General features: G+C 40.4%; 1 long non-coding RNA gene across 1 annotated transcript in view; it reads right to left on the bottom strand.

Annotated features, from left to right (window-relative positions):
- The window catches only part of LOC135969511 (uncharacterized), a 34030-nt gene extending 8482 nt beyond the window's left edge, over positions 1–25548 (bottom strand). Inside the window, exon 1 of the long non-coding RNA XR_010584774.2 lies at positions 25430–25548. This is a non-coding gene — a long non-coding RNA (uncharacterized lncRNA). The remainder of the gene's footprint in view (positions 1–25429) is intronic.
- Positions 25549–25781: the final 233 nt, after the last annotated feature.

Below are 25781 nucleotides of genomic sequence, written 5' to 3'. Positions count from 1 at the left end.
AGGCAACTCTAAACAACAGAAGCAGGGGTCCATATCTGTGGGGTTCTGACTGCCTCACGGCTTTGTGATGATGATACTAAGGATCGCTAAACATGTTTTCATGTTTTCAAAAATTCCTGAAATGCTTTCTATTGTCCTAGAATTGGTGGCCAGGTATCTTTACTTTCTAACAGTGCCATCTATGCTTGCACCATGCACTGCCCCCAGAACACACTAAGAGCTAACAAAACATCCCTACTACTCCCAAGCGTCACACCAGCCCAGTTTACACAAGAAGGCTGGAAGTTGGGAAAGCACATGTGATGTGTCCCATTGCAAGGAGTTCTGTGTTCATGGGGAGAGGCTTTTCCTCTGTTTACCAGCGAGGAGGACAGGCACTTTCTTCTCACATGTAATATCTAGTGTAACATTAGCTGCTGTAATCAGTGAACCCAAAATTCCATTATGGCTCAAACACAATAGTTTCTTTCTCACATAACAATTCAAAGCAGGTTTTCTAGTTCCACCGAGGGCTTTCCTCTGTAAGTGATTCAGGGATTCTGAGTTTTTCCATCATGTGGTTTTGCCATCATTTCCTGGGTCCTCATCATCTGCAACCAGCCGTTAGAAGTGGCAAGAGTGCCTGGAGTGAGCACATCTGCCTGCTAAATGCTTTGACCTGGAAGTGTCCCACATCACTTCTGCTCACAACCCATTGGTGAGAATCAGTCATGTGGGCACACCTGGAGGCAAAGGGGCTGGGAATTGTAGGCCCTGATTGGAAAGCTCTTTCTGAGAGACATGGAGAGGAGAAGGGAGCACAAATCCTAGTGGATATCTACCTACAACTACCACATTACCTAGTAGTATCAAGTGAAGGAGAGAAGGCTTCATGGGCACCACTTGTAGAGACTGAAGGTCCCAGCAAGAAGTGGAGAATATCACTCCACCTCTGGATGGATGCTTACAGAGCTGCACAATCTCAGTCTTGTTATGGAATCACAGAGAGTGGTAATGGAATTGTTAGGATATCTAGACATATGTCATATGCTGATGGGGCAGAAAGGATGCTTTTGAACCCAGAGACTAGTGCTTGCTTTTTGTCTGGATATTTCTAAAGAAGAGCTAGCAGAGTGAGAAATATCAGTAATATACCATATCATGTAAGAAAATAATGGCTGGGACAGCCTCATCCCAGTCCCCCATGACTCTCAGAAGGTATGGAACATACCTCAATGATTTTTAGAGCATCATGCAAAGGAACATAGAAGCTGTAGCAGGAGAGAGGAGACGTAAGGCTGTCAGGGCAGCTACGAGCCAAGTGAGATAATACCCTATTGGGAGAGGAAGGTAGGAACCTGGACTGCTAGCCAAACTGAAAAAGAGATACAATTGGCTCTCTCTGAAGAGATCTCAGTAGCAAAGGTGGTGGTGGGGCCGGGAAACTGACAGAATTTGACACTACCCTCAAGGAAACCTTGAAGACTACCTATGAAAAACTACCCCATCAACTATCCCATCTGTTTGAGCCACCAGCATCTAACAGAACCAGATCAAAACAGAGCTTGGTCAGAGATATCTCCCTACCACACATATGTGGCCAGTTACGTAAGATGACCCCTGCCTGCACCATCTCTCCTTCCTGACTCCTAGCACCCCAGAGGATGAAGACCTAAAAGAGAAGGAGAGATACGGGTGTGTGCACCTTCATCCTCCTCTGCTTCCAACATTTAAAGGTCACTGCTCAGGTCTGTGCTGCAAGGAGAGGGTGGGGGAATTAGTTTTAATAGACTTAGAAATTGAACTGGACTTATAATTAAGCAAAGGTGATAAGAAAGTTCTGAAATCAGCTGAATATGGTGTTAAGAAACAGGAAATAGGGGATTTATCAGAGCATAGCTTAAAGTGGTAATTGGGGAAAATAAAACTGTTATACGCCACTGAATTTAATCTCCTCAATACATTGTTAAACCTATTCCTGAGCCATTACCTGCATGTATTTTCCTGATTCAGAACTAACTTTCTAATTTCAGGAGTGGGGTTAAATGCAGGCTGTTTTTTCTTTAAAGTGTGGGCATTAATTTAGGGAAGATGGTCTGGTAAGCATAGGTAAAAGCCAACCAAGCTTTAATTTGGCCTTCCAATCTCCCCTGTCCCAAAAGGGCCCCAAAAGAAGATGGGGTTCCCAGCCAACAGAAAAATAAAGTTTCTTCGCATTCCAAGCAGGATTTCATGCTCACAGATGGTGAAGAGGAAATGGAGTGGTTCCAACTGTGACTTCCTAAGAAAACTAGGTCTTCTTCCTCCCATTAGGGGAAAAGACAGCACTGGCATAGGTTTCAGAAGGTGCACCCCAACAGCATGGACTAATGCGTTCCATTACCTTAGGCTGTTCTGGAGAGAGTGGTTATAGCCCTGAATCTTAACAAGAAGGCAAGGCCACTTATTCACTGATATATGATCTATTTGGCAGATACGGAACATCGCAGCATGTCAGGCATTCTCTGCTTCGCTGTTGGGATACATCAGTGACCAAACAGAAAATTCCTACCCCAGCAGAGCTCACATTGTGGCAGGGGAGAGAAAGAATCAACAGTGAAATGTCATACATGTTTTTAATGAAGTGAGCGAGCAGGCTGTGCAGTTATCCTGGGGAAGAGCATTCCAGACACAGGCTCCGAGGCAGGAGCTTGCCTGGATTTTTTGAGAAACAATGAGGATGCCAGGGTGACTGGAGCAGATATTGAGTGGAGGGATATGCAGCAGGAGATGTGGTCAGAGAGGTAAGTTGAAGTCATCTTGAGGACTCTGGCTTGTGCTCTGAGTGAAACTGAGAGCCATCAGAGGGTTTTGAGCAAAGGAGTAACATGATCTGAGTTACATCCCTAGAAAGGATCTGGGGCCAGGTCTGGTGGCTTATGCCTGTAATCCCAGCATTTTGGGGGGCCAAGGTGGGCAGATCACCTGAGGTCAGGAGTTCAAGACTAGCCTAGACAACGTGGTGAAACCCCATCTCTACTAAAAATACAAAAGTTAGCCAGGTTTGTGGCGCACACCCGTAATCCCAGCTACTCGGAAGGCTGAGGCAGGAGAATCACTTGAACCTGGGAGGCGGAGGTTGCAATGAGCCAAGATCATGCCACTGCACTCCATCCTGGACAGCAGAGCGAGACTGTCTCTCAAAAGAAAAAAAAAATTAAAGTTAAATAATTAAAATTTAAAAATAAATTAAAAATTAAAAAGACCTGGCTAGGTGTGGGGGCTCACATCAGTAATCCCAGCACTTTGGGAGACCAAGGCGTGTGGATCACTTGAGCCCAGGAGTTGGAGATTATTCTGGGTAACATGACAATATCCCATCCCATCTCTACAAAATAATACAAAAAAAAAAGGCAAAAAAAAATGACCAGGCATAGCGGCGCTTGCCCACAGTCCCAGCTACTCAAGAGGCTGAGGTGGGAGGATCACCCAAGCCCAGGATGTCAAAGCTGCAGTGAGCCATGATCGCAACACTACACTCCAGGCTAGGTGACAGAGTGAGACTCTGTCTGAGAAAAAAAAAAATCATTCTCACTACTTGAAAAACTTGAAGAGAAACTCTAGGGAAGGCAAGAGCGAATGTGAAGAAACTCAGTGGGAGGCTACAGAAATGATTCAGCTAAGAGATTATGAAAACTTGGGCTGGAATAGTGAGAAATTGCCAGATATGCATTTTGAGACGGAGTCTCGCTCTGTTGCTCAGGCTGGAGTGCAGTGGCGCGATCTCTGCTTAATGCTCCACCTCTTGGGTTCACGCCATTCTCCCACCTCAGCCTCCCGAATAGCTGAGACTATAGGTGCCCACCACCGCACCCGGCTAATTTTGTTTTTGTATTTTTAGTAGAGATGGGGTTTCACCGTGTTAGCCAGGATGGTCTTGATCTCCTGACCTCATGATCCACCCGCCTAGGCCTCCCAAAGTGCTGGGATTACAGGTGTGAGCCACCGCACCAGGCTGAGCCAGTGCAGTTTTCTAATGGATTGGATATGGGGTATGAGAGAAAGACAGATATCATGATGTATATGATTTTTTAGTCTGAGCAACTGGAATATGAAGTGGTCATCAGTGTGGGTAGGAATACTGCAAAGAAGCAGGTTTTACAGAGTATATCAAGAGGTCAGCTCTGATCATGTTAAATTTGAGACACCCAGGAAAGGATGTTGAGTTAACAGCTGGATATGTGAGTAGCACTTAGGAGAAAGGTTCAGGCTAGAGATAAATATTTGGAATTCATAGCATATGGATGGTTTTTAAAGCCCTGAGAAAAAATTAGATTGCCAGGGTTGAGGGTGGAGAGTCAGTGTAGACAGAAAACAGAATCAAGAACTGTGCAATGGGACACTGAAATGTTAAGAGGTTAGGAAAAAGAGGAGAAATCAGCAGCAAAGGATATGGAGGAGGGATTAGTGAGGTATAAGAATAGTCAATGGTTTGCTGGTAACTTTATAACATCCAGTTCATCAGAAAAAAAAAAAATCTCAATATATAGAGCTTACAAATTTCCATGATGTAAATAATTCAACTATGGCCAATGTTAAGTTCCCAGTGTGGAATCAACTACTCATGAGTTTCTTAAAACTTTAACAACCATCAGCCCTCATGAGCCAATATTAACCAGCTCCACCACACCGCTTATAAGACTATTATGAATAGCTATAAACCACAACATTTTAAATCAGTTTAAATGAATAGTTTTCTTACAATATTATTTTAAAATGACAAAATCAACATGAGGAGAAATCAGAAACTTGTATAAGCCAATTACCATTCAAGAAGTTGTAATTTTAATCAAAGCTCCCTCTTTCCTCCAAAAAAGAATCACACCCAGATGATTTCATATTATGAGTACTATCAAAGTTTGAGTGAGATAATCACTCTCTGATATAAGTTGTTTAAGAAGTAAAAAGGAAAAGCTGTTCAACTGGCTTTATTAGGATTGTATAATCTTGGTAATTAAACTGGAAAAGGGCACCACAAGATTTGAAAATTTACAGGCCAATTTCACTTTTGAACAAAAATACAAAAGCCAAAAAAATGCTAACTGTCTTAGTTTGAGATTCCTCAAAGCAGATCCTATTATAAGGATTCATGGGCAATGATTTTATTTGGAAGGTGACACAAGGAAACACCAGTGAGTGAGTGAAGAGGTGAGAGAGTAAAAGGAAGGAAGCAAATGCATTTTCAAACAAGTTACCACTGTGAGTAACTTGAGTTTAATCTATTGAGTTAAACTGAAAGCCAGTGTAGAACACATGCTTCGGTGTTATTCTTCCTGAAGAACACGGAAACTGGGTCCTTTATTCTCCCAATATATCAGTCATTCGTTGATGGCTACTCCTGAGATAGAAGAAGTGTTATTTGTCTGGTACGTACAGTCTGGCATGCACACAGGCAGGGGAGGCCCAGTGACCACAGAAAACTCTGAGGCCAAGAATCACAGATGCTGTTAGTCAGTTTGTCACGCACAGAAATGGTCCATACCAAGTCAGCATGAGCAGGACGCAAAAGCACCTACTACTTTAGCTAACTAAATCGCATATTAAATAGAATGTCATAATGCTCAAGTAGGATTTAACACAGAAATGCAGTGAACATTTAAAAATCTGTAATATTATCATGTGTGTAGCACTACATGTAAGTAATTATCTCAGCAGACATCAAAAAGTTATTTAATAAATTCAACACCTATTTATGATTTTTTTTAAGTTTTTAGGAAAAGAAGAGAGAACTTAACTTGCTTTTGGAACAGCTTACATGCATAGATATACATTTCCCTTACCCTTATTTACCAACATGTGAGCAGCTTTACATGATAATGTCAAAAAGCTACCCATCATTGGCTTGATCCTCCCCAGGCTTAGATGACTGTCCCACCTTAGCCTCTCAAGTAGCTGGAACTACAAGCACATGCCACCACACCTGGCTAATTTTTGTATTTTTTGCAGAGATGGGTTTTTGCCATGTCGCCGAGACTGTTCTTGAGCTCCTGGTCTCAAGTGATCTACCCACCTAGGCCTCTCAAACTAGGATTACTAGGGGATGCAAAGAAGCCCATGTTTAAGCAATATTTTTCTAAGTCTGTCCCCAGAATTGATGCATTTATGAAGATGGTCTTGGCCACAACCCTGCCAGCAGCCACTAGGAAAGTGGGGCCATGAGCAGCTGCTATACTGCATGTTTTCAGACACCCACCACTTACTGCCTACACATAGCCATGGCATCTGCTGCATCAGGACATGGGGATGGAGAGCACCTCTACTCACTGTGCTGCCCCCATACTTGTGTGGGGAGCCTTCCTTGGAGCCAATTAATTATAAAATGGATTAGACTAAGAAGGACTGATGCTCTGTCTCTGTGCTGACTGCTCATCAGCATTGCCATCCTCACTTGTCAAAATGGAGCCTGCTCACCCTCTGTCCAATCTGTCCTCTAGATAAATGATTTCTTCTCTGCCCCTCATCACCAATTTTAGAAACCAGTGCTGTTTACAAAATCCACTCTTCCCGCCTGAAAATATCTGTTTCAGCACCAAGGACAGAAGCCCTCCATTTCTTGGTTGCATGAGTGGGAAAACATACCATTCTAAGAACTGTACCACGTTTAAGGAAAATGTCTTCAGCTGGGAAAAAGGGTCTCATAAATATTGTCTGATTATTCCTGCCAAATTGACCAACCCCTGTGTTATTTTCAGGCCAGCTCATGAAATGAAAGCCATAAACACTAATAGTTGTTTTAAGCAATCCCCGATTCTCTTAGTGTTCCAGTAGCACCTACCGCAAAGAACTGTAATTTTTTTGATAACTTCTCTGCATCCCCCATTAGACAATAAGCTCCTGGAAGGCAGAGGTTACAACTTCTACTTGATCATTCCTAGCAACTTGCATCTTGCACTGGGCACATAAAGGCTGTATAAATGGTTGCTTAAATAAGTGATATGTAGAAGCTGATGATAAGTCTAAATAAAAACCTAGAGGATGTATTAAGCTTCAGAACTAAAATCAAGGGGGAAATTATACTATCACTTTCTCATTCCTCCCTTGGCATCCTCACCAACTCCAAGCCTCTCCCATCCCATTCACTCAGGTTACCATCTTAAATCAAAAGAAGAAGAATAAAGCTATTTTTATGCATCCAAAAATATTATCTAGGAGCTAAGCATGGCTGAAGGGATGGGAAAGGAAGTTCTATGAGACAGGGGCTAAAGGGGAATGATCTCACTCAAGGTAATGTCAACTCCCAAAGTCAAAAGAAATATCAGGGAAAGAAACAAAAGCATGCAAGAGTGCTCAGTGAAAAATGCCAGGAGATCATCCAAAGCCAAAGGGGCCATAAGCAGGCATTGAAGTCAGAGTACAGAGTAAAGATTTAAAGTGGGTAAGATGAAAGCAAGAGCAAGCATAAGTGAAAGTCATTATCTTTTAACATGGAGGCATGAAGGAGAGAGCAATTCATGCTCCCTTTGTGGATGCTGCATATCAAGATAGTTTAAGATAAAGTGAATACAAATCTTTCTTAGTGTAATTTTCCAAAATAAAATTCATAAATAACCCCTAGCATAAACACAGACAATTTTTTTTAATTTTTTTTATTATTATACTTTAAGTTCTAGGGTACATGTGCATAACATGCAGGTTTGTTACATATGTATACTTGTGCCATGTTGGTGTGCTGCACCCATCAACTCATCAGCACCCATCAACTCGTCATTTACATCAGGTATAACTCCCAATGCAATCCCTCTCCCCTCCGCCCTCCCCATGATAGGCCCCAGTGTATGATGTTCCCCTTCCCAAGTCCAAGTGATCTCATTGTTCAGTTCCTACCTATGAGTGAGAACATGCGGTGTTTGGTTTTCAACACAGACAATTTCTAATCAAAGAACTTAGTCATTTCTGCCATCACTGAGTGGCTCCAGACATAATTTAACAGCAGTTCAAATTTAATATGACATAAGATATTTAAAGAACTGTTCACTTGGTTTTACAACAACACAGAAGTGCTCTGTTCCAAAATGATGCACTTTTCCATGAAAAAAGTTGATGCTGAAGTATCTAATGATTCATAAGCTCTGATGCATACTGTTGCAGAGTGAAGCAATATGGAAAAGAAATTCCACTCATTTTTCAGAAAGTCAGTTTCTCATGCATGATCTTACTTTTCAACTACTCATCTGTGCAATGAATGAAAAGCATAATTTAATTTGATCAAATTTTTATTTTATTTCACTAAATATCTGCATTGAAAGAGAACAATTTATTGCATGGCCATATGAAAGCTTTGACAGGTCACCCATCTAAGTGGCCATGACTTGCCATGATAATGTCAACTTTACTAACAAATAAACACTGATGGTTGGAGACAACCATTTGAGTATTCTGCTGCTGGTGAAACATACCTAACAGTGGCTTAAGGAATTTATAAGTTAATTTTTCTCACACATAAAGGAAGGCTCCAGGTAAGAAGCCCAGGGCTGAACTGGCAACCCTAGACTCATGAAGGACCCAGAGCCCTTCTATCTTTCTCCTCCACCATCCTTGGCTCATGGTCTCCATTCCCAAATCACCGTCTCACCCAAAATGGCCGACTGGGCTCTAATGATCATATCCAAATTCAAGATAAAACAGGTAAAGACCAAAAAGTCACACAGCTGTCAGTTCATCTTTTAAGCAGATTTCCCAAAAGCCCTAGAGGCCAAGTAGACTAAGAAGTGTAGACTTTAGCTGGCACTTTTCCAACCAGAACAAAAAGGAAGTATTGTTACTAAGGAAAGAGAAAATTAATATCAAGTACCTGAGTAGCCCCCATTATATGGACAAGGAAAATAAAGCCCAAAGTGTCTGACTGTCTTGCCCAACCTCAAAAAAACTGGTAATGATACATTCCAGAAAATTTTCACAGGCATCCATTCATTTCTCTCTTCTGTCATCCTAAAAGAACTTTGATTTTCTTCAGGTATTCACTTCTCCTACACACAGAGTCAAAGCTATTGACACATCTACCCCCAGAGACGGGCTTGATTCATTTAAAGGCCATCCCATCTCCTTTGCTATAATGAGCTCCAGACCAGTAACATGAAGTCAAATGAGTCAATTAGACACAGAAGGGTTTTTTCCATGGCTTCTGGAAGTTTTCTTTGATCTTCTCAGAAGAAATCCCCAGAAGTAATATTTTAACTCCCTCAATTATCTTATTAGTAGGTATGAGGTCTCATTCTAGGGCAACCCTTCAATATCACCCATGTAAACAACATACAAGAAGGAGAGAATAAGAAAATGGCGGCTGCGTGCAGCGGCTCACGTCTGTAATCCCAACACTTTGGAAGCCAAGGCGGGGTGGATCATGAGGTCAGGAGATCGAGGTCAACATGGTGAAACCCCGTCTCTACTGAAAATACAAAAATTAGCCGGGCGTGGTGGCGGGCACCTGTAATGCCAGCTACTCGGGAGGCTGAAGCAGTAGAATGGCGTGAACCCAGGAGGCGGAGCTTGCAGTGAGCCGAGATGGCGCCACTGCACTCCAGCCTGGGCGACAGAGCGAGACTGCGTCTCAAAAAAATTTTAAAAAAATAATAAAATAAAATAAATTAACATAGTGGTCTACCTTACCTCTGGATTCCAGGTAAATTTTCCTATTGCTTAGGATGATTTCGGTTTGGTGGTTCTTATTGTTGTTGTCGGTTTTTCAGACACACCTGGTTTGACACTGGTTCCTGCTTGGTTGCCTCCAACATCCTGCGTCCACATTCTTTCCATAGTGGAAGCCATTCTACTAACATCCTAGGGCCTGACAGCACTTGAAAGTATCATTAAAAAGGCCATGTAAGTAACAACAAGTTCTTGTTTGAATTTAGACTAACCTTAAGGATACTTCCACATTTAGCTATTCACCATAGTAACTATAATTAAAGTTTCCTCTTTTTCTCTGTTTTCACAAAAAGCCATGTTTTCTTTCTCTACCAAAGCCTGGTATCATAGTAAAGGTCACAGCATGTCTTCTCTACCTCAACAATCATGCCAGCCTTGCTGCTTGACACAGATCAGGCATCTCTTGATGTCCCATTGCTTAAGCCTGAATATATTTCTCACTGTGGCTGATCTCTGGCTCCTGCAGCATGTCAGTTGTCTCCTGAAATTGTTACTTTCTTGTGCATATTTATGGAAGCAATCTAATCGGCTGAAATTGATGCTGCTACATTTGAGGGGAGTTTGTATCATAAATACTATTGCAGCTTGAGTAAACATGCCATGGCCAAAGTCCACCAATAGGTTAACATCCATCAATGACTGCGTTTTCAGAATTGTACACAAGCTGTCTTTACTGATGGCTGTTTACACATCCAACAACATTTGTTGATACCAATGCTTATCATTATTGAACTTTTAAAGCTTTTTTTTGGCTGTGCTAAGTATTTTTGTGATCAATAGTTAAGTAAAGAACAGGCCATTAGAGAACGTAAGCACATGTGTCAACAAATGGACAAATATTGATGGGATTATTAATGAATTTTATCCAGTTGATGGTCATTTGCTATAACAGAACATGCATAAATAGATAATAATGTCTATAATTAAAGTTATTCATTTACATCAAGACGGAAGAAAGCGTTCGATGTAATATTTGTAAAAGTAAAGAACATTATCACATTTACTCAAAACGAACCTCCTTACATCTCAGTTATCAATATAGTTTGCTATAGTCATAACTACCTATATAAAAAATGTACTTTAACCTCAGACAAAATCATAAATTACATGTTTGGAGTTTGTTCTCTGAAGTCTGTCCTTACTCAATAGTTTTAAACAATGACTATTTCTTTATAAAGGAAGAATGTCTTACCTAAACTTAAAAATAACATTTGGGCAGTAAATGTTAATAAATTTGCTACAAGCTATTCTGTTTTCCAACTGTAACCTGATTTTATTCTTTATTCAAAACACACACTATATGTTATATATGAGGGTAGAAATGTAAAATGTTAAAACTTAATGTCGACTCAATAATCATCAAATACAGCTCCCTTATTTCACAGAAAAAGAAGTTGAAGGCAGGAAGGTTAAGTGATTTGCCCAAGGTAATGAAGATAACTTAGCATTTAGAACCTACATCTAACTCTTGGCCTGTGATCTTTCTATTATACTAAACCACAGTATTGGGTAATTACCACTGTTTATAAATGATTACAATCATCATTAAATGTAAACTTTCATTCATTTGCACAGTAACTACAGTTTTTATTAGAGTACAAAGTCTACTTGGAATTCCCAAGTGGATTGACATTTCTATAATATTTCCAGGTCCGGAAACAAAGTTCTCAATTTCAACCTATAAAAATGTCTAATTGTAAGGTAGAGTTTATGCCATGAATACAGATTTCAAAGAATTCAAATAGAACAAAATATATTTAGTACTAAAGCTATGTATGAATGTAAGATGAATGTTACTCAGCCTAGGTCCAGTGATTCAGAGACACTTGCTCTGTTTTGAAAAATCATCATTATAGATGCTAACACTGAACTATTAATTTATGAATACACTGGCAAGTACAAATAAAAACAAAAATTGGCATATAAAGACCAAAATTGATTTTCCAGATTTCTAAGAACCATTAAATTTTTTTATTTTAAAAATGAAGCGGGGGCGGAGCAAGATGGCCGAATAGGAACAACTCCAGTCTCCAACTCCCAGCGCGAGCGACACAGAAGACCGGTGATTTCTGCATTTTCAACTGAGGTACTGGGTTCGTCTCACTGGGGAGTGCCAGACGATCGGTGCTGGTCAGCTGCTGCAGCCCAACCAGCGAGAGCTGAAGCAGAGGGAGGCATTGCCTCACCTGGGAAGCGCAAGGGGGAAGGGAATCCCTTTTCCTAGCCAGGGGAACTGAGACACACAACACCTGGAAAATCGGGTAACTCCTACCCCAATACTGCGCTTTAAGCAAACAGGCACACCAGGAGATCATATCCCACACCTGGCCGGGAGGGTCCCACACCCACGGAGCCTCCCTCATTGCTAGCACAGCAGTCTGCGATCTCGCGGAAAGGCAGCAGTGAGGCTGGGGGAGGGGCGCCCGCCATTGCTGAGGCTTAAGTAGGTAAACAAAGCTGCTGGGAAGTTCCAACTGGGTGGAGCTCACAGCAGCTCAAGGAAACCTGCCTGTCTCTGTAGACTCCACCTCTGGGGACAGGGCACAGTAAACAATAACAAACACAGCAAAAACCTCTGCAGATGCAAACGACTCTGTCTGACAGCTTTGAAGAGAGCAGTGGATCTCCCAACATGGAGGTTGAGATCTGAGAAGGGACAGACTCCCTGCTCAAGTGGGTCCCTGAACCCTGAGTAGCCTAACTGGGAGACATCTCCCACTAGGGGCAGTCTGACACCCCACACCTCACAGGGTGGAGTACACCCCTGAGAGGAAGCCTCCAAAGCAAGAATCAGACAGGTACACTCGCTGTTCAGAAATATTCTATCTTCTGCAGCCTCTGCTGCTGACACCCAGGCAAACAGAGTCTGGAGTGGACCTCAAGCAATCTCCAACAGACCTACAGCTGAGGGTCCTGACTGTTAGAAGGAAAACTATCAAACAGGAAGGACACTTACACCAAAACCCCATCAGTACATCACCATCATCAAAGACCAGAGGCAGATAAAACCAAAAAGATGGGGAAAAAGCAGGGCAGAAAAGCTGGAAATTCAAAAAATAAGAGCGCATCTCCCCCGGCAAAGGAGCGCAGCTCATCGCCAGCAACGGATCAAAGCTGGACAGAGAATGACTTTGATGAGATGAGAGAAGAAGGCTTCAGTCCATCAAATTTCTCAGAGCTAAAGGAGGAATTACGTACCCAGCGCAAAGAAACTAAAAATCTTGGAAAAAAAGTGGGAGAATTGATGGCTAGAGTAATTAATGCAGAGAAGGTCATAAACGAAATGAAAGAGATTAAAACCATGACACGAGAAATACGTGACAAATGCACAAGCTTCAGTAACCGACTCGATCAACTGGAAGAAAGAGTATCAGCGATTGAGGATCAAATGAATGAAATGAAGCGAGAAGAGAAACCAAAAGAAAAAAGAAGAAAAAGAAATGAACAAAGCCTGCAAGAAGTATGGGATTATGTAAAAAGACCAAATCTACGTCTGATTGGGGTGCCTGAAAGTGAGGGGGAAAATGGAACCAAGTTGGAAAACACTCTTCAGAATATCATCCAGGAGAACTTCCCCAACCTAGTAGGGCATGCCAACATTCAAATCCAGGAAATACAGAGAACGCCACAAAGATACTCCTCGAGAAGAGCAACTCCAAGACACATAATTGTCAGATTCACCAAAGTTGAAATGAAGGAAAAAATCTTAAGGGCAGCCAGAGAGAAAGGTCAGGTTACCCACAAAGGGAAGCCCATCAGACTAACAGCAGATCTCTCGGCAGAAACTCTACAAGCCAGAAGAGAGTGGGGGCCAATATTCAACATTCTTAAAGAAAAGAATTTTCAACCCAGAATTTCATATCCAGCCAAACTAAGTTTCATAAGTGAAGGAGAAATAAAATCCTTTACAGATAAGCAAATGCTTAGAGATTTTGTCACCACCAGGCCTGCCTTACAAGAGACCCTGCAGGAAGCACTAAACATGGAAAGGAACAACCGGTACCAGCCATTGCAAAAACATGCCAAAATGTAAAGACCATCGAGGCTAGGAAGAAACTGCATCAACTAACGAGCAAAATAACCAGTTAATATCATAATGGCAGGATCAAGTTCACACATAACAATATTAACCTTAAATGTAAATGGACTAAATGCTCCAATTAAAAGACACAGACTGGCAAACTGGATAAAGAGTCAAGACCCATCAGTCTGCTGTATTCAGGAGACCCATCTCACATGCAGAGACATACATAGGCTCAAAATAAAGGGATGGAGGAAGATTTACCAAGCAAATGGAGAACAAAAAAAAGTGGGGGTTGCAATACTAGTCTCTGATAAAACAGACTTTAAACCATCAAAGATCAAAAGAGACAAAGAAGGCCATTATATAATGGTAAAAGGATCAATTCAACAGGAAGAGCTAACTATCCTAAATATATATGCACCCAATACAGGTGCACCCAGATTCATAAAGCAAGTCCTTAGAGACTTACAAAGAGACTTAGACTCCCATACAATAATAATGGGAGACTTCAACACTCCACTGTCAACATTAGACAGATCAACGAGACAGAAAGTTAACAAGGATATCCAGGAATTGAACTCATCTCTGCAGCAAGCAGACCTAATAGACATCTATAGAACTCTCCACCCCAAATCAACAGAATATACATTCTTCTCAGCACCACATCGTACTTACTCCAAAATTGACCACGTAATTGGAAGTAAAGCACTCCTCAGCAAATGTACAAGAACAGAAATTATAACAAACTGTCTCTCAGACCACAGTGCAATCAAACTAGAACTCAGGACTAAGAAACTCAATCAAAACCGCTCAACTACATGGAAACTGAACAACCTGCTCCTGAATGACTACTGGGTACATAACGAAATGAAGGCAGAAATAAAGATGTTCTTTGAAACCAATGAGAACAAAGATACAACATACCAGAATCTCTGGGACACATTTAAAGCAGTGTGTAGAGGGAAATTTATAGCACTAAATGCCCACAAGAGAAAGCAGGAAAGATCTAAAATTGACACTCTAACATCGCAATTAAAAGAACTAGAGAAGCAAGAGCAAACACATTTGAAAGCTAGCAGAAGGCAAGAAATAACTAAGATCAGAGCAGAACTGAAGGAGATAGAGACACAAAAACCCTCCAAAAAATCAATGAATCCAGGAGTTGGTTTTTTGAAAAGATCAACAAAATTGACAGACCACTAGCAAGACTAATAAAGAAGAAAAGAGAGAAGAATCAAATCGATGCAATTAAAAATGATAAAGGGGATATCACCACCGACCCCACAGAAATACAAACTACCATCAGAGAATACTATAAACACCTCTACGCAAATAAACTGGAAAATCTAGAAGAAATGGATAATTTCCTGGACACTTACACTCTTCCAAGACTAAACCAGGAAGAAGTTAAGAAGTTGAATCCCTGAATAGACCAATAGCAGGCTCTGAAATTGAGGCAATAATTAATAGCCTACCAACCAAAAAAAGTCCAGGACCAGATGGATTCACAGCTGAATTCTACCAGAGGTACAAGGAGGAGTTGGTACCATTCCTTCTGAAACTATTCCAACAATAGAAAAAGAGGGAATCCTCCCTAACTCATTTTATGAGGCCAACATCATCCTGTTACCAAAGCCTGGCAGAGACACAACAAAAAAAGAGAGTTTTAGACCAATATCCCTGATGAACATCGATGCAAAACTCCTCAATAAAATACTGGCAAACCGGATTCAGCAACACATCAAAAAGCTTATCCACCATGATCAAGTGGGCTTCATCCCTGGGATGCAAGGCTGGTTCAACATTCGCAAATCAATAAACATAATCCAGCATATAAACAGAACCAAAGACAAGAACCACATGATTATCTCAATAGATGCAGAAAAGGCTTTAGACAAAATTCAACAGCCCTTCATGCTAAAAACGCTCAATAAATTCGGTATTGATGGAACGTACCTCAAAATAATAACAGCTATTTATGACAAACCCACAGCCAATATCATACTGAATGGGCAAAAACTGGAAAAATTCCCTTTGAAAACTGGCACAAGACAAGGATGCCCTCTCTCACCACTCCTATTCAACATAGTGTTGGAAGTTCTGGCTAGGGCAATTAGGCAAGAGAAAGAAATCAAGGGTATTCAGTTAGGAAAAGAAGAAGTCAAATTGTCCCTGTTTGCAGATGACATGATTGTATATTTAGAAAACCCCATTGTCTCAGCCAAAAATCTCCTTAAGCTGATAAGCAACTTCAGCAAAGTCTCAGGATACAAAATTAATGTGCAAAAATCACAAGCATTCTTATACACCAGTAACAGACAAACAGAGAGCCAAATCATGAATGAACTTCCATTCACAATTGCTTCAAAGAGAATCAAATACCTAGGAATCCAACTTACAAGGGATGTAAAGGACCTCTTCAAGGAGAACTACAAACCACTGCTCAGTGAAATAAAAGAGGACACAAACAAATGGAAGAACATACCATGCTCATGGATAGGAAGAATCAATATCGTGAAAATGGCCATACTGCCCAAGGTTATTTATAGATTCAATGCCATCCCCATCAAGCTACCAATGAGTTTCTTCACAGAATTGGAAAAACCTGCTTTAAAGTTCATATGGAACCAAAAAAGAGCCTGCATCTCCAAGACAATCCTAAGTCAAAAGAACAAAGCTGGAGGCATCACGCTACCTGACTTCAAACTATACTACAAGGCTACAGTAACCAAAACAGCATGGTACTGGTACCAAAATAGAGATATAGACCAATGGAACAGAACAGAGTCCTCAGAAATAATACCACACATCTACAGCCATCTGATCTTTGACAAACCTGAGAGAAACAATAAATTGGGAAAGGATTCCCTATTTAATAAATGGTGCTGGGAAAATTGGCTAGCCATAAGTAGAAAGCTGAAACTGGATCCTTTCCTTACTCCTTATACGAAAATTAATTCAAGATGGATTAGAGACTTAAATGTTAGACCTAATACCATAAAAATCCTAGAGGAAAACCTAGGTAGTACCATTCAGGACATAGGCATGGGCAAAGACTTCATGTCTAAAACACCAAAAGCAACAGCAGCAAAAGCCAAAATTGACAAATGGGATCTAATTAAACTAAAGAGCTTCTGCACAGCAAAAGAAACTACCATCAGAGTGAACAGGCAACCTACAGAATGGGAGAAAATTTTTGCAATCTACTCATCTGACAAAGGGCTAATATCCAGAACCTACAAAGAACTCAAACAAATTTACAAGAAAAAAACAAACAACCCCATCAAAAAGTGGGCAAAGGATATGAACAGACATTTCTCAAAAGAAGACATTCATACAGCCAACAGACACATGAAAAAATGCTCATCATCACTGGCCATCAGAGAAATGCAAATCAAAACCACAATGAGATACCATCTCACACCAGTTAGAATGGCGATCATTAAAAAGTCAGGAAACAACAGGTGCTGGAGAGGATGTGGAGAAATAGGAACGCTTTTACACTGTTGGTGGGATTGTAAACTAGTTCAACCATTATGGAAAACAGTATGGCGATTCCTCAAGGATCTAGAACTAGATGTACCATATGACCCAGCCATCCCATTACTGGGTATATACCCAAAGGATTATAAATTATGCTGCTATAAAGACACATGCACATGTATGTTTATTGCAGCACTATTCACAATAGCAAAGACTTGGAATCAACCCAAATGTCCATCAGTGACAGACTGGATTAAGAAAATGTGGCACATATACACCATGGAATACTATGCAGCCATAAAAAAGGATGAGTTTGTGTCCTTTGTAGGGACATGGATGCAGCTGGAAACCATCATTCTTAGCAAACTATCACAAGAACAGAAAACCAAACACCGCATGTTCTCACTCATAGGTGGGAACTGAACAATGAGATCACTTGGACTCAGGAAGGGGAACATCACACACCGGGGCCTGTCGTGGGGAATGGGGAGGGGGGAGGGATTGCATTGGGAGTTATACCTGATGTAAATGACGGGTTGATGGGTGCAGCACACCAACATGGCACAAGTATACATATGTAACAAACCTGCACGTTGTGCACATGTACCCTACAACTTAAAGTATAATAATAATAAATAAATTTTAAAAAATAAATAAATAAAAAATAAATAAATAAATAAATATAACTATTAAAATTATACTTAATAAAAAAATGAAGCATAGCTATATTTCTAAAAAGATGTCTTATAAAATCTTAAAAGGTAAAGACTGCATTGATAAATTAACATATTGATAGCTAAATGGATGACTACTTGTTTGTATTTTATATCCAAATTATTCTGGTAATAGAAATCAATTTTAAAACATAAAAACAAGCATGCTAAGACACTTACATAGGTTCAGAAATCACTGTCTGGTTTTAAATATCTTAATGCCATCTCCGAATTTTCTTTAAGCATATAAAGAACTCTATTCAAAGTGTTTATGTATGTATGAAGCATAAAGAAAGCTTCCGAGATAAGGTGTTCCTATTATTGTCCAATTGTTTTACTAGTTACTATAGGTAGCCAAGCAAGTTACCACTTAGTAAGCAGATACTGTGTGACAGGCATCACTGAGCACTGGGTAGATACCAACTTATATAACCATCCCCCAGATATTATGAGATCATTGTTATTATCCCGTTTGTCATATGAGAAACCTGAGGATCAAAGAGGTTAATGATTAGCTCAAGGTTGCATGGCAAATTGGTATCTGTCTGTTCCAAAGCCCACACTTCTTACCTCTGGATATTCCAAGCGGAATAACTAGTGCAGTGCATTACACTGCAGAGCATAATCTCTCCCCACATGACACTGTCCTGGGATACTGAAAATGTTTCTAAAAATAACTCCTTTGATCACAAAGGCATCCATCTGGTCTTTCTCCAGCTATTCCAAAGTCATTGTTTCTTGTACTCAGCACCATATATCTAAAAGCCACTGCTGCTGCGTTTTCTGCAACTGGAGGTTTTTCCTAAGCAAATCTACTGTTCTGAGGGATTGCTCTGAAATCTCTATTCCTCATTAAATTATGTTGGCCATGAAAAAAATAGTAATAACTTACACTTTCATTATAAACTAGAAAAATGCTACTAAATTCATGTTCTTTTCTTTGATCGTAACAACCTTGTGATGTAGATAGGGTAAATATTATTTCCATTTATCTGATGAGAGACACTGAGTTTCAGATATGAGATGTGGAACTTCCCCAAGGTCACGGAGATGGGATATGGCAGACCCATGCCTTAAACACTGAATTCTAAATCCAATAATCTTTCTGTTATGCCTAACATCCTCCTACTGATGGCCCATGCCTGCCTGAAATCTCTTGTAGAATGAGGATAAATAGATACTATCTCAAAGAAGATAAGAAAAAGAAGGAGAATACAGTAATACTAACCTACTCCGGTGGACTTTGCTTGAAGTTGCCTCCTCCTTATCCAACTCCCATTCCTTGGTAAATAGTCCATTTGACTCACTACCCATATGTTTTAGAGGAAACGAATCCCCTGTCTGCCTTCAGGGGTAGGTAGACTCCTAATCAGCATAATTCAAACATCTAGTTAGAGCTTTTGGTTAGGAGGGGGTATATAACCTAGTCCAGGCAAAAGAGAGTGGAGAAGATGTTTGCTGGGAACTTTTTTTCTTCTTTTTTCTTTTTTTATAGCACTAAAATAAAAACCTTTTCACAAAGACAAAATTAATTAGGACACTTAACATCTTCATTAAGAGTTTTGTACTCCAGCAAGGTGGCAGGTTGAGCTAAGGGGAGTTGGGAATCAGGTATGATATTTTGTCAACTAATGACAAGAAAACTGATGTCTGTTAGCTAAGGTTATTGTATAATTGACTCCAGTTGATGTCATCTAAGAGCTAATAAGATCGTATGCAGGAGAAAAACTCGATAAAGTATAAAGCACTGAAGAAATGCAGAGTGGTGCTATAAGAAAAAATTATTCATTATTATTATCAATATGACAGTTCTTAGGGGTGTCAAAAATCAGGCAATACACTTTTTGTCCTTATTTACATATAACATTAATGGGGTCAGGTAAGAATCTCTAAGCACAAGACCATGATTATTATGCAAAATGTTTCGGGAATTGGGTAACTTACGACTGCATTCAATTGGATAGTAACCTCAATAAAAAGGATTCCATGGTCAATAAAGTTTGGAGAATGTTTTCACCTGATTAGGATCTTTTCCTCCTTCTTCTGGTAACATGTCCCAACCCCACTCCCACTCCATGTGGTTTACGTGACACTAACCCCACCTCCCAGAACTTTGGTGGGCACAGGATATAAAACAGACAATTATCATATTCCATTTCCCTGAACTTAGTGAGTGCTTAAGGAATGGGCAAATGACCCCAGTCAGTTCAATGAAAGTCAGCTCTGGACTTGTGCTAGAACTGTCAGAAAAGAGGTACTCTCCTTCCACTGGAGGTGTTAATCTGGTTGTTTTTTTAAGTGAGCCCAGAGCCATTTGCCACCTTAGAGGAGAGTTTGACTAAGGATGAAGCTAACTCAGAAACAAACAGAGCTGAGAGATGAAGGCAGATACCTAACCATGCTCTTTCAGCACCTGGACACAGCTGTGCTTGAAGTCCCTGACCTTTCCATTACATGTGCCTCCAATTTAGAGGACCATTTCCAGGGAAGACTAAAAAGTCCATGTCACAGCCACATTCCCCTTACTGCCCACTCAATTATAGACCACATTAAGACTGGCAAACTGCTGGACACCAATCGTCCTCCCAGCTCTGTGTACCCTTCATTCATACACACAACCCCAAAGCCTACACCACGGAATAATTTCTCAGTTCTATTAAACAACTCAGAATTTTAGGTAGTTCTACTCCTCCTCTTGTTTCTTTTATTGCAAAGGCTCAGCCTGGCCAACACACACATAGTAGGCTCTCAGGAAATGTTTGTTTGATGTCTGTTGAACAAATAGCCACAGGACAACTGTTGAGAATTTCTCTCTGGAGAATACATAGGTCAGATTCTATCTTTAATTTGGTCATTCAGAGTTTATTTTGGCTTAGTCAACAAATGACTGAGATCTATGACCATCCTGAAGAGCATTTCTCACCTAGTGAGCACCCAATAAGTGTTAGCCGTATAATTTTTGTTTTTAAAGTCTTTGGCTTGATACCATTTAGGATGGCTATTAAAAAAAATAAGTGTTGGCAATGATAAGGAGACACTGGAATCCTTGGGCATTGCTGGGAGAATCGTAAAATGGTGCAGCCAGTGTGGAAAAGAATATGACAGTTTCTCAAAATATTAACCATAGAATAATCATACGATTCAGTCATCCCACTTTTTGGTATATACCCAAAAGAATTGAAAGCAGGATCTCAAAGAGGTATGTGTACGCCTATGTGCATAGCAGCACCATTCACAATAGCTAAAGTGTGAAAGCAAGTCAAGTGCCCACCAACAGAAAAATGGATAAACAAAATATGCTATATGCACACATGGAATATTATTCAGTTTTAAAAGGAAGAAAATTCTGACACATGCTACAAACATAGATGAACCTTGAAAATAATATGGTAAGTAAAGCAAGCCCACTACAAAAGGACAAATACTGTATGATTACACTAATATGAGGGACCTAAAGCAGTCAAATTCGTAGAGACAGAAAGTAAAATGCTAGTTACCAGGGACTGGGAGAGAAGGGTATGGAAAAGTTTTTATTTAATGGGTACAGAATTTCAGTTTGGGATGAATTTTTAGAGATGGATAGTGGTGACGGTTTCACAATAATATGACTATAGTTAATGCCACTGAATTGTATCCTTAAACATGATTAAAAATGGTAAACTTTATGTTATATATATTTTACTACAATAAAATTATTTTAAAATTAAGTCTTCTAGCCTTCCTATTGAGGCTGAAATAACATGCACCAAAAAAAAAAAAAAAAAAAAGAAAGAAATGCTTTTTAATTTGCATCTTTTTCCATTTGTTCACATAAGCATTTCCTCCACAAAGATCCTAAACTAGCCCTAGCCTAATCAGGGGAGGCCTCTGGCCACAGCAATTATTTCCATTTTTCACATCATTGGTGGTTATTTTGCCATCACTCCCCCAACCTAAACCAACATATACACAATATATATAATTTGACATTCCTTTATCTTGTAATTCACTTACCAGATATGAAAAAAGGCCCAATTCTCAAACATATTCAATGCTACTCCCTTGATAGACACACTCCCTTTTCAAAGCCAGAGGTCATGTCACCTTTCTGAATAAGGCAAACATTCTATCATTGCTCTCTTTCACACTGACCCAATTTCTCTTGTTTGATGAGGATTCCCAACAAGCTGAAAGCGTTAGCATGTGAGAGATGACCCAAGTTTTATGCAGAGTTCATTTAATAAAGAATCAGGGATGGCAAATCTTACTTATAGAATTCAAAGGAGATGGCCATTTGCTTGTTAAACCAGTCATTGTCAGCATCTGTTCTGGACAAAACAATGACAGCCTTTAAGCTATTGTGAGACAGGATTAAGTTTGCTTCATTTCCCATTATAGTTTAAAGTACTTCCAATGATAGCTTAATTGATACAAATGTTCCCAACATTAAACATAGTGAACACAGCAGCAGTCAATAAAGCCAGGGTACGGGCATTAGGGAATGAGGAGTGAGAAGGAAGCCATAGGCATTGTTATTGCAATAACAATGGATCACCATCCTCACCATATCTTCAAATCAGAAGGTGGAGATCCAAAAGAACACACAGAGAAGCACAACACTGGAAGCAGACCTTGTGGATGAAGCAAGCTATTGCAATGATGATTATCGGACAGTAAGTGTAAGTGAAGCCATCCTTATTTCTTATAACAGCATAATCCATGAAATAAGTGCCTCCTATTTGATCACCAATTTAATAGATAAAGCCTCGATTGAATACCAGTATATAAATATAGATTGAAATAAGAAAAAAATTCAATGTGCCTCCTCTACAATAACACAGGGCTTGGCTGCAGGATTAAATGTGGAATCTGCAGGGTCAGACCTGGAAGGCAGTGAGCTGGTGTCTGGTTCAGGACTTGGTCAAAGAAGCCAAGTCATGTTTCAAAATCCAGGAGTTTGCTAGAAACTCCTCCAAGCCACATGGGGAAGATGGCCTGAGCCAAGTTGACCACAGAGCTAGGGGTCAAAGTCCAGAATGACTGGCCAATCTGAAGACAAATGGCTGCAGGGAGCAGCTACTCAGGTGGAATGACTGAATCCTCGCAGCAGAACACAGTGGTTTTCGCCCTCAGTCATCTTAAAGGCACTCTTGGTACCTGAAACAATAAGACTTAGGAAACCTTAAGGCAAAGATGATTCAACACTACAACATTTTGTGGACGGAGGGGGAGTAGGGCAGCCAAGCTGTGAACTCTCCCTCCCTGAGGATTCTGGAAGGAGACATCTTGGTTGATGATTTAGGTCTTCCCCAGCTGGGACCTGGAGGAGATAAAGGCTGGAACTTAATTCCTGTTTCTAAATTGTCTCATCATTTTCATCTAATGTACTGGAACACTTTGCAGAGTCTTTGGTCTTCTTAAGAGCTTTAAGAAATGAGTAAATAGATAAAATACTCTCATTTTCTAAAAGTCATTGAATTAAATAGGAGAAAGCTTATACACAGCAGGTGAATACATATCCTTAAAAGGCTGACAATAAAATAATCACTGTTTTACACGATGGATGCTTACTCAGAGGGTAGTGGTTTGCTTGCCCATCTCATAAAGGGAATTTGCTGCAGGCATAATTGGCCCACTACCAGTATAATCCATTACGCACTTGGTGGCAATCACATGGACTGCTGAGACTGGAGCAAGCTAACAATCCCATTAGAGTGAGCATCATTTCTTTCCCTCCAATTCTCTCTGTGCTTGTTGACATTTTTGTTTTGTATTCAAAGCTGTTGCTGTGAATGCTGCCTCAACAATGTAAACTTTTGTACATGCAAAGTTGGCTTAAAAGGCTACTCCTTGACCTGTGGTCATTTCCTCATCGTCTCTTGTTGTAATGAGTCATTGGCTGGTGGCAATGGCAAGAAAATGAAGTTTGCTACACCTGAGGCTCGGGAACTCTGCCAGTGGGCCCAGGGTCTCCTTTATTCAGCATGAGCTGGCACTCTCCTCATTGCTGCACTCAGTGTGGCCACTCACCAGAACTACTCCCTACCCTGCCCCAGGAAAACCACACAACTCTTGGATTGTAGTGTTGAGTCAGTGGAAAAACTGTTTGAAGAAACCTGTTCCTATTCCCTCATTTTTGTGAAGAATAAATGGGAGGAGCATGGGGAGCTGCCATGGCTGAGCTCACTCAAGTAGGTAGTGGCTGAGCCTCTTTAGTCCCCTTCATATCCATCTTCTTATTGTTAACAACACAAAGAATAGTCATCAATATTGAACAATGATAACCACCAGGCACTTTATGCATATTGTTTCCAAACTTCACAATTCTACAGTCAGGCATTATTATGCCCTCTCAGAGGTTGGTACATTAAGCCTCAGAAAACTTGAATGGTTTGCCAAATAACACATCATTAATTCATAGTTGAGTTTGGATACAAACCTAGGTCAGTTTGAGTCCCTGCTCCTTCCCACCATGATCTCAGCAGTATATGGGACAATTCTAGACCCCACCACTCTCAGGCTCCAGAGAACGATTCCCCAGCACCCATGCTAGCTGTGACTGTCATATCCTCCTACAGCCCAGACAGGGTAAACTTCCAAGCATCAATCCCCTTCTATATTGTGAGATAGGTCTCTTAATATACTGCAAAGTTTTTCCTAATGTTTATTATAGAATGCGTGCTTCATCATATCCTTAGATTATTTACTGCAACCATTGCTCTTATGTCAGATATACTGACATAAGAGATGTTTTCATGTGGTGTAAAAGAATGGGGAGTGGAATCAACTTGTAGCATGATGGGAACTCATGTATACATCTCTCCTCAGTGGAAGACTGTGGCATCTCATGTAGTAGCCACTATAGGATTTGGATGTTTCAGCTGTTTGTCTGCACATGCCTAATACAGCAAAGCTAAATCTCAGGAATTCCAGTGTCAGTGTGAACAAGTGGCCCATTCTCCAGAGCCAGTGCTACCTGGCTCCCTTTCTTAGACTTCCTGGGAGAGACTCTAAATTTGTAGTCTGGCGTTGATCATGATTTATTCTCTATTTTGACCTTAACAAATTATATAAGCCCTCTGAGCCTCTGTTTCCTTGTGTGTAAAGCAGGATAATAACAACCTGACAAGAATATTATGAGTACAAAATGATTTAAATGTCTTAATACAGGGTCTAACACTTAGTAGGCCCTCAAGAAGTGATAGCTTTCTTTTCTTCCCTTTTTCTCTGCTCCCTCTCCCCTGCAATCACCCCGATCACTTTCCCTTACTGACCTACCTCTTTTGATGCCCCTGCTGTCACCAAAGTGACATTCTGCATTCCCTCTGCTATTTGCCTGCCTTTTCCCTATGTATGATGAGAACTCGGGTAAGAATGGACTAATGGTGGCCCGTTGTTCTGGGGAACTTAGTTAGGAAAGATAAAGAGAAGAGTAATTGAGATGACAGAATCAAGGATTGTTAGTGATGGAAAAAAAAAAACCTATATGGTAGAGACTCTTACCATTTGCTTTATCTGATTCTACTCTCATTCCATGTAGAAGAAAGTATTATTCCTCCCTACTCACCTTGTGATTGCAGTGGGGTCATGTGAGTCATCCTGGACTATGAGTTGTGGGCCATGGTGATGTTGCATCACTTCCAGCACAGAGCATTTAGTTGCTGGTGCAAGGTCCTTCAGCCCTGGTCTTGCCACCCAAGGTGAAGTCTGAAGTGTTATGTTGAGACAGGACATCATAAAATAGTATTGATTGACTATATGGAGCGGGACCGACAATGGGTACATAATGTGAACAGTAAATACACTTTTGTTATTTCAAACTACTGTAAGTTCGAGCATGTACATTACCACAGAATAACAGATTGAATATAACAGTCCAATCATTGGCTTTCATTTTGTATTGACAGAGAATAATCTAT

Source organism: Macaca fascicularis, chromosome 2 (genome assembly GCF_037993035.2).
Source record: "Macaca fascicularis isolate 582-1 chromosome 2, T2T-MFA8v1.1".
NCBI classification, from domain to species: Eukaryota; Metazoa; Chordata; class Mammalia; order Primates; family Cercopithecidae; genus Macaca; species Macaca fascicularis.
This window is presented reverse-complemented; position numbering and strand designations above follow the sequence as displayed.